Below are 10977 nucleotides of genomic sequence, written 5' to 3'. Positions count from 1 at the left end.
GAATAACTGTCTAATTTGGGGGGGGGGGGATAATGGCTGGTGTCTCCTACTTTTCCAGCTTGCTGGTGTTACCTCCTAAGTAAATTTTCTACAAAAATATGCTCTCTCGCATGCTTCAGAAACTTATCCAAAGCACAGAACAGATAAAGAGCCACTTGCAGTATAAAATAAACCCCATGTAATATGTCAAGCACATTTGTAAATATAAAAATCACACAGGAATCTGCCTGTATGTGGTGTGCTAACTTAAACCCAGACTTCTAATTACTGACGATCTGACTTGAAAGAGAAGATGTGCATGTACAAGAAAGAATGATAGCACTGTGCAAAGTGGTACAAAGTAGTGATAAGTTGGACATAATTAGGGAAAGGTTACATAATATGCACACAAATACTGTTGAATTGAATTAACTTTGAATCATTAGTGAATACTCCAAAAATAGAAATTGATCTCAACATCAAATAACTGAGTGATTTTGTGGAGAAAAAGAAAAGTTGGGGCTAAGGTGAAGAAGAAGATGAAAAGGAGATGACTTTCTAGAAGAGTCAGAAAAAAATAGAATAAAAGAAATCACTTAGATTTTGTAGTGAAAAGATAGATAGCCTACAGGAGGAATGCATGAAATCATTCAAGTAGAAAGGAAGCTAAGTAATCAAAAGCATGTTATGAGTCTTTGTAGACACCATACAAACAACTATATATTGCTGTATCTGAAATGATAAATAATACATTTTAACCACTACTCATAAATAATTTATTTAAATTTTTTATTTTTTTAATTAACATTTAAAAACAGAATAATACTGGTTAAATTTAACACTTACTCAAAATTCTTTGGACCACAACTTTTATTTCTCTAATCCTATAAGAACATACAAAATTAAAATGTTATAAAGAGAGTCAATACTGTATGTATAGAATGTGATTTGTAAAGGATTTAGAAAATATGTTTATTGCATAAGAACTTTAAAATAAATTACTACTTATGGCTATGAATTGTTTAAACTTGTAAAATCCTCAGATCTATATTATTCAGTGACGTTGTTGAAGGTTTCTTGTAATTGTGTTTCTATACCATCCCTTGAGCACCTTTTTGGTTACTATTAAAGCCACATTAATACTCACTCTGTGTCCACATCTGTTTAAGCATTTAGGATACATAAAAGCCAGTCTTAAAGAGATGAGTAAGTCCAAGCACTTTGGCAAAATGACAGTCAGGCAAAGAACCAAGTATTGTACTTCCTTTCATCTGCTGTCCTTAATGTCATGGGTCTTTGGAGCAGTTCAATCATTTAAGTAGACTGCATCTTTTTTCACTCTGAATCTCATCACTGATTTTATTACAGTGCATCTTTTTAGTAGCTACTTGTTTATTCACTTAGTGCCAAGGGACTTTTATTACCAAATCATTTGATCTTTAGGAACTTACTTAGTTTAATATAAATATTCATTGCCCTCTGATTTTAGACATAATTTTTCTCAGACTCTATAGTGTAAGAAAGACTTTGAATGCAGAAAAACAATAACAAAGACAAATTAGAATTCAAAAGATTTACTCTTCTGGTATTCGTTGACTTTAAGAGTCAGTGGATTTACTGCCACTGTCTATAGTGGGGGCTCTATCTTCAGCAATTTTTAAAGCACAAGCCTTGAAGAAACTTGGCTTGAAGAAAATGAGGTTTTACAAAGCTGTGTTTGGCTGGAATTCCCCAAGATAGTAGGCTTCAAAGAAAGGATTCAGCAGCTCAGGAAGAATTTTCAATTGCTAGTAATATATACAATACCATAATTTTTAAAACCAAAATATCTAGCTTTGTGTTTGGAACATGAATTGATAACTTTTTAAATATTTTTATTTAAACACCCTATAAGAACTAAATGTAAAAACGACATAACAAAGCAATGTTAATATAATCATTTGTCTTAGATATTTGAGGAGGTAGTTAAAAACAACATAACTTATTGCAGTGTTTTCTTTATTTACCTATAAAAAGTAACTGCTACCACTTAAATATACGTGTGTATGTTTGTTATATAAAATATATTTATGTATTTTTTAAATATTTTTACTTTTGTAGCCTTAGAAATATAATAAAATCATACACTATAATCCTTTCTTTCCTGGAGTATCACTTCTACTTTTAAAAAGTATTATTCACCTTGAAGAAAATGTTATTGATCTTTGCATTTCTTTCATTTCATTTCCAAATATATGACCTACAATGGTATTACCTTTAAATGTTAAGTCAAGTAGGAATGGAAGAAAAGCAATTTTTCTCAAACATAATTTTGTTTTTCTTTTTCTAGAGAAGGGTTTCCCTTCTTCGTTTGTTTCTGTTAAGTTTACAAGAACTATTATGATGTTTTATTTGTAAATCAACTCTGAAAATGCATATAAGTGCACCAAAAGAACATTACATAATTGCTAATACTTATTCAGAACTTCAAATTTTGTTGTAAATTATTATAGAAAGTTGTTGGTTTCAGTAGTCTCTCTGGTGTATAATTTAGTGCTTTGAAGATCAGTAGGCAGGAAAACTATCACTAAATAATAGTATCGATGTGTATTTCATGGGCCTTAAAATTTAAAAATTGTGTTTCAAAATTCAATATTATTTAATTATACCATATAACCTATAAGATCTATAAGTTTAATACAATATTCAATAATGTTAGAATTTCTGGCCAAGATGGAGGTCTAGACTGACACGCTCCATCTCCCTCCACAACTAAGAAGGAATACAGCTACTGCAAAACCAGAAATAAACAGAAGTTCCAGAAAATAAAGCTACATGGAAGTCCAACACATGAAGTTATAAAGAAGTGGTGCTCGTCCGGATGGGCAGGAGGGGCGAAGCCAGGGTGGAGAGGTCAAGCTGTTCTGGCAGCAGCAGCTGCAGTGATGGTGGTAGGACAGTGGTAAACACAGACACCCGTATTTAAGGGAGGTGAGAAGCACCTAGGGAGCACCTCCCGACTACAGACCAAACTTGTCAGCTCACAATTCCAACGCCGGGGAAGGCAACCCCCATTGCTTCAGACTGTGAGGACCAGAGGGCATGGGTATGAAGGAGGAGGCTCCCAGCCTCTCAGCAGAGAGTAACAGCAGGAATCCATCTTGGACCCTCGCCCTCACACAAAGCGCCACAGTGTGGTGAGAAGGGCTGCCTGGTTGTGATGAGTGCACTGGCTCTGCTCCCTGTAGTGTAGGAGGTGTGGCAGCCCACCCAGGAAGCAAAAGTAAACACAAAACTGTCAGGATGGCACAGGTCATGATAGAGAACCCAATTAGGCAGCTAATCAAACAGCAAATATCTAATCTAATGAAGCAGCAGATAGGAAATCTTTCTGAGGTACAGTTCAGAGCTTTGGTTATATGAATGCTTACAGACCTAACAGCAGGTCTTAAACAAGATGGGGAAGGAATGAAGGCTAGTCCTGCTGAAATGAACAAAAACACATACAAAACTAGTGATGAGGGAAAGAAAACCAGGGATCAAGTCAACAAATTGGAACATAGGGAAGGAATAAACGGTCAACCAGTGCAGAGAGGAAATGAAAAGTGAGGAAAACTGGAGAGGCTCAGAAACCTATGGGACAACTATAAGTGGGCCAACATCCAAATCATAGGGTTGCCATAAGGTGAAGAAGAACTCAAAATTGAAAATTATGTGAAAAAATAATGAAGCAAAACTTCCTTAACTTGGGGAAGGAAATAGACTTACAGGTCCAAGAAACATAGAGTTCCAAAGAAACCGGACCCAGGGAGAAACACACCAAGACACATTATAATTAAAATGTCAAAAATTAAGGATAAAGAGAGAATCTTAAAAGCAACAAGAAAGAAGAAGAGAATTATTTACAAAGGGATCCCAATAAGACTGTCAGCTGATTTCTCAAAAGAAACTCTGCAGGCAAGAAATATTTAAAGTAATGAAAAGCAAAAACCTACAACCATGATTATGCTATCCAGCAAAGCTGTCATTCAGAATAGAAGGGCAGAGAAAGTGCTTCCAGGACAAAGTAAAACTGAAAGAGTTCATCACATCCAAACCACTGTTATATGAAGTATTAAAGGGACTTGTTTAGTAGAAGGAGGATCAAAACTATGAACATTAAAATGAAAACTGTATCACAATAACCAACAACAGAAGCTAGGGAATCAAAACAAAGGCAAACTAAGTAGGCAATGAGAGTGGGAAAAGAATTATAGGTATGAGGAACATTTTGTGGGGAGGTCAGTGGGGAGGGGGAAGGAGGGAAAGGAAGGGAGATGGTACAGGAATTAAGAAGCGTAGCAGGAGGGAGTGGAGTAGATTGAAAGATGTTGAGAACTATATGCACAACCAGTGGGCATGGACTAAGGAGGGGGACAACTGGAGGGAAAGGGATCACTGCATGGAGGGGAACAAAGGGAAAAAAAATTTGGACAACTGTAACAGCATAATCAATAAAGCATATTAAAAAATAAAATAAAATAATGTTAAATGTATTTTGACTTTTTCATAATTCATTTACACTGATTAATGTAATTATTTTGGATATAAAAACATTTTAATATATTATAATGTATGTCTTGAATTAGTTCATTTATTTAATCAACCAATATTTGTTAAGCACCTCCTGGATATTAGGTACTATGAATGATAAAACAATAAGGTACTAATTCAGCCTTGATGGAACATTAACTGAAGGAATGAAGATCAGCTTTTACTAAATAACCTTAAGTCAAGACAGAAAATTGTACTATTAAATAGATCTAGGTAAACTACTCTACAAGTTAGAGAAAGAAAGAAACTGTCTCCAGTTAGGAAGCAGGAAAATTTTTGTGCAGGAGGTGACATCTAACATGAATACTGAAAGAGAGAAAAACAATTAGGGATGATAATCATATAAGAGAGGTTAAGAGAACTGTATATACAGAGTCACAAGAGGAAAAAGAGAAGGAAAAATACACAGGGACTATAAAGCATTTTACTTTGGATTGGATGCATAAAACACACAACAGTGGAAGATATAACTGTGAAAGTTGGCTGGATTTTGATTATGGATAGGATGACTATATATTCTGAAATATGACACTTTCAAGAGTGAAAGAGATACTACTATTAATTATACCAGGGCAACACATAAACCTAGCTGGTTTCAGGCACACCATGGAGTATCATCATGCTATTTAGAGGATATCTTTAATCCCAGGCTGGTGTGTTTAAATTTCTCAGCATAGGCAGTGAGAACTAAAGGAATATTCAACATATACAGGGTACTTTAAAATGGAAAATGTATCTAGTAGGGAAACCAGCTAAGGCATGGAAAATAATTAGAAGTCTGTAGAAGGTAATCAACACTATGAATATAGCAAATTTATGATATATTATATAACACTAATTCCATAGTTTTTTTTCAAGCCTCACTGTGTAATAATGAAGATAAATTGACCAAGATTTCAAGAAAGTGGAAGTATTTGACTGAACTCATTTATATTACAACACACATTTAAACAACAATTCAGTCTATTCAGGATATCACCCATTTTTATTGTCAGATGTTGTTTTCAAATTAAGTAATTCTGTGATATTTTAGTTTTAACAATCCTTTTGCTTCCTATTTTTTCAAAATTAAGAACATATCATATTAATAAAGGAATACATTTTTACACCTTCAAAATTCTGTGGCATTTAGCTATTCAATTTTACATTTAATCGTCTGTTGATCTATATTCATCTTTTGTAAAAATGGTTTGGGGCCCTGTGAAGGAAAGTAACATAAAATTGTTGATATCTCAAAACAGAAAAAATTTTGGATTAAGTCATCATCTTATTAAAAGATTGAGTTGCTAATTCTCTTGAGAAACCATGCAATCAAAGATTAAAGTAGTTATTGATAAAACCTTAATAGTATGAATGTAATTTGAAAGATACTGAAGGGATTAACTGAAGAACATTTATGTACAACCCATGGAGACTGGCTTGGGGTGGGGAGAGGGTGAGGCTGGGTGGAGGTGAGGAAAGGGAGAAAAAGTGGGAACTGTAACAACATCAATATTAAAAATAAAATTAAAAATAAAGCCATATAATATTTTTTTAAAGAGTTTGGTTTACTTCTTTTGATGGAAACTTATGTGTAATGGCACCAGAAATTCTTTTACAAGGTTTGGATCACTGTGTATAAGGTTTTAATAACTACATTTATGACTTAACATTGTATTTAACCATTAAGTATTGATAATACTCCAAAAAAAAAAGTAAAACCATAATAAATCTCCTTCAATATGTAAAACTAATTATTAATATTATATAATACTGTTAGTACATAAAAAAGACATATCTAAATGACACACAATCATTAACTATATTTTTCACCAAAAACAATCAATTTTACTTATTCATAAATTCTGAAAACTTAATGCAATTATTGACTTTTTCCAAAAACAGAAGAATAAAATTTTGAAAAATTAAATGACTTTACCTTATATAATAAAAATATAATAAAAGCCAGCCTTACAATGTTTAAATCTTTTGTGCAAGAATTTACAAAAATACCTTGTATTTATAAAAATACTTCTTGTACTTTGGCTACATTAACCTTGAAGAAGGACAATCTTCAGTTGTTGTATGATAATGTTTTCAAAGTTCTCAACCTATACAAGATTTGAATGACATAATTAACATCCTTGATTAATAGATATGTATAGAATACTCTATCTAATGTTTACTCATTTGATTCAAACAAACTTGGAATATAAAGTTGATCAAGCATAGGCTATAAAACAAGACAGCAAAATTTAGAAAATTAGTTTTACGCAGAATCTGTTCTTGGCCCATATGCAATGGTTACAATGAAATAATAGTCAAATAGGGAAATGACAAAGGAGCAAAGGCCATACAGTGGAGATAAGATAGTCTGTTCAAAAAATGGTGGTGGAAAATCAAATATCCACATTCTAGAAGTAAATAAATCTAAACACTGACATTATACTTTTCACAAAAAAATTAACTCAAAATGGATTGCACACTTAAATGTAAGCTTCAAAATTATGAAAATCTAGAAGATAAATAGGAGAAAATCTAGGTGACCTTTAATTTGGTGATGACATAAATATAACACTAAAAGCATGATCTATAAAAGAAAAAGAATTGGTAAATTGGACCTCATTAAAATTAAAAATGGCTCTGAGAAAGACACTATTTTTTTAATTGAATTTATTGGGGTAATATTGTTTAATAAAATTATGTAGGTTTTGGGCATACAATTCTACAGTACATCATCTGTATATAGTATTGTGTGTCTAATGCCTCAAATCAAGTCTCCTTACATCACCATTTATTCCTCCCATACCGTCTTCAACTCCTCCCACCCCACTCCCCTTTTATCTGGCAATTGCCATACTGTTGTCTATCTCTAGAGAATAAAAACATAAGCCACTGACTGGGAAAATTATCTGCAAAACACGTAACTAAAAAAAAGATTTGTGTTCAAAATATCTAAAGAACTGAATAGAAAAAAACAAAGAAAAAAAACAAAGAAAACAATTTTAAAAAGCGAAAGATCTTAATAGACACCTCACCAAAGGAAATATCATCATCGGCAGCCGTCCGTCTCGAGAGACAATGGCGTAGCTTCTTGAGAGTCTATCTGCACCGCCGAGAATGGCTGTGCAGTCCGACTCGGGAGTGACAATCCCTGCCGCACTTGTTACAGGTGAAGGCAGATGGCTGTTGTTGCTGCTGTTGATGCTGCTTCCGCCTCGATCTTTTCTGGACCACCTCCTCGTTGCGCGCAGCCTATGCGCGTGACGTACCTTGCCTGACCGCGAGCCTCCAGGCTAGGCGGTCGTCTGCTTGAACTTCCCATGTGTTGAGATTGATGGAGCATTGTGTCATATCCTTTTTGCAGATGTCTTTGAACCGCAGTTTTGGGCGCCCTGTCATCCTCTGGCCTTCTGCTAGCTCGCCGTAGAGGAGGTCTTTGGGAATACGGCCTGCATCCATTCTTTTGACATGGCCGAGCCACCTGAGGCGTCTCTCACTAAGAACTGCATGCAAACTGCTCATATTGGCTCGCTTCAGCACCTCAGTGTTGGGAACCTTATCCTGCCAGGCGACATGCAGGACGCGTCGCAGGCACCTCATGTGGAAGCTGTTGAGTTTCCTTTCGTGCCTTGCGTAGGTGGTCCACGTCTCGCTGCCATAGAGGAGAGTGCTGAGTACGCAGGCTTGGTAGATGCGCAGTCTGGTTTTCTCAGTGAGGCTGGAATTGTTCCACGCTCGCCGGTTCAGTTTGGCCATAACTGTGGCTGCCCTGGCGATTCTCCGGTTGACCTCCAAGTCGACTGACAGAGAGCTCGAGATGGTGGACCCGAGGTAAGTGAAGTCGTTGACAACCTCCAGGGTGTATCCGTCGATGGTGATGCATGGGGGAGTCCCCGTGCCTTGAGCCATAACGTTCGTCTTCGTCAGGCTGATAGCTAGTCCGAACTCCTTGCATGCGTGGGAAAGGCAAGTGACTAGCTGCTGGAGTCCCTCTTCGGAGTGTGATGTCAAGGCTGCGTCATCGGCGAAGAGCATCTCACGGATGAGCACCTCTTTGACTTTGGTCTTGGCTCGTAGACGGGCCAGGTTGTAGAGCTTGCCATCGGATCTGGTGTGAATGAAGACACCCTCGCTGCAGTCCTTAAAGGCGTATTGGAGGAGCATGGAGAAGAAGATTCCGAACAGCGTAGGCGCGAGGACGCAGCCCTGCTTTACTCCGCTGCTGACTGGGAAGGCCTCAGAGGTTGCGCCGTTGTAGGACACCGTGCTGTGCATGTTGTCGTGAAAGGACATGACCACAGCAAGCAGATGTGGTGGACAGCCAATCTTCCGTAGCAAGCTGAAGAGTCCGCTTCGACTGACCAGATCAAACGCCTTCGTGAGGTCGATAAAGGCGAGGTAGAGTGGTTTATGCTGCTCGTGACACTTCTCCTGCAGCTGGCGTAGGGAGAAGATCATGTCCACTGTTGATCGGCCAGCTCTGAAGCCACACTGGGACTCTGGGTAGACGCGGGAAGCAAGGGTCTGCAGGCGGGCAAGAGCGACCCGGGCGAATACTTTGCCGACGACGCTGAGGAGAGAGATGCCCCGGTAGTTGTTGCAGTCGCTGCGGTCTCCTTTGTTCTTGTACATGGCGATAATGTTGGCGTCTCTCATATCCTGGGGGATGTAACCCTCCTTCCAGCAGAGACAGAGTAGATGGTGGAGCGGCTGTAGCAGGACTGGTTTCCCGCTCTTTAGGATTTCTGGAGGGATTCCGTCGCTTCCTGGTGCTTTCCCACAAGCGAGGCGGTCGATGGCTTTGCCGAGCTCTGCCGCAGTAGGTGGGGTGTCTAGCTCCTCCATGACTGGTAGGTCTGGGATGGCGTTAAGAGCAGTGTCTGTTACAGTGTTCCTCATCGCGTACAGCTCGAGGTAGTGCTCGGTCCACCGCCGCATTTGCTGTTCCTGGTCAGTGATGACCTCACCTGTCTTGGACTTAAGGGGGGGCGATCTTGGAGGGGATTGGGCCTGTTGCCTTCTTGATACCCTCATACATTCCTCGTGCGTTGCCTTTATCGGCGGCTTCCTGGATGCTTCTGCACAGGTTTAGCCAATAGGTGTTGGCACAGTGGCGGGCGGTCTTCTGGACTTTGTTCCTGGCAGCCCGTAGAGCTTGAAGTGTACTGGGAGTGGGCGTGGCCTTGTAAGCCAGTAAGGCCTTCCTCTTAGCCTCGATCATGGGTTCCATTTCTTCCCAGTGAGCCTCGTACCAGTCAGCGTTCTTCCGCTCTTTCTTCCCATAAGCAATAATGGCGGAGTTGTATATGGCGTCGCGGAGACGTGGCCAATTGAATTCGATAATGTCATCTGCCGCCACTCCCTCGCCGAGTGCATCTTCCATCTTGTTGATGAATTGCTGGGTCTTAACTGGGTTGCTGGCACAACTGGTGTTGATGTGTGGGCGACCCTTCATCTTGGAGTGGTGCAACCTCTTCGGCATTATGCGCACCTTGCTTACCATGAGGGCATGGTCCGTGTCGCAGTCTGCACTGTGGTAGCTGCGGGTGAGGAGGGTGCTGCCAATATCCGTTCTTTGGTGATGACGAGGTCAAGCTGGTGCCAGTGGCGGGAGCGGGGGTGCCTCCATGGCACCTGGTGGATCTCTTTGCACTTGAAGAATGTGTTTGTCACGCACAGGCCGTGGTGACACAAAAGCTCAAGCAGTCGCTGACCATTCTCATTGATCTTTCCTCTCCCAAAGTTTCCGAGGCAGGTGGGCCAGGCCATGTGGTCAGCTCCTACTCTTGCGTTGAAGTCTCCAAGGAGATAAAGAGCGTTACTTCTGGGGATCTTGGATAACGCTTCGTCCAGTGCATGGTAGAACTGTTCTTTCTCTTCAGTGGTGGCGCAGAGGGTTGGGGCATACGCGCTAAGAATGCTGACTGGGCCGAAAGTTGTTGACAATCGGAGGGTAAGTAATCTCTCTGTGCCTCCTGTGGGTGGCTCTATGGAGTTAACAAGCGTGTTCTTCACAGCAAACCCAACACCGTGCTGTCTTGGTTGGTCCGGAGACTTCCCTTGCCAGTAGAAGGTGTAGTTGGTTTCTCTGATAGTTCCGTTGTCGACCAACCGGGCCTCCTGTAGAGCCGCAATGTCGATGTTTAGTCGTGCCAGTTCCCTGCTGATGACGGCGGTTTTCCTGGCACCATTGATCCACGGAAGGTCTGCAGTAAGTCCGGGACACATGGTCCTGATGTTCCAGCTAGCGAGGCGAAGAGCTGGAGGCTTCTTTCTTGTTGTTTGCTTGGAATTGCCTGGTGCGAGTGTTTTGTGGCCCACTTTTCAAGAGACACCTCTCTGATCCCCACGCACCCAGTGGGGCAGGTGAGCCATGGCGAGACGGCACCTAATTGGCTGGGGGCTGCCCAGCTTGAGGTGGGCGGTAGCTGTCCAGTGAGGTGT

This window comes from Furipterus horrens, unplaced genomic scaffold, assembly GCF_987537825.1.
Source record: "Furipterus horrens unplaced genomic scaffold, mFurHor1.1.pri manual_scaffold_1, whole genome shotgun sequence".
Taxonomy (NCBI): Eukaryota; Metazoa; Chordata; class Mammalia; order Chiroptera; family Furipteridae; genus Furipterus; species Furipterus horrens.
Note: the sequence above shows the minus strand (reverse complement) of the source record.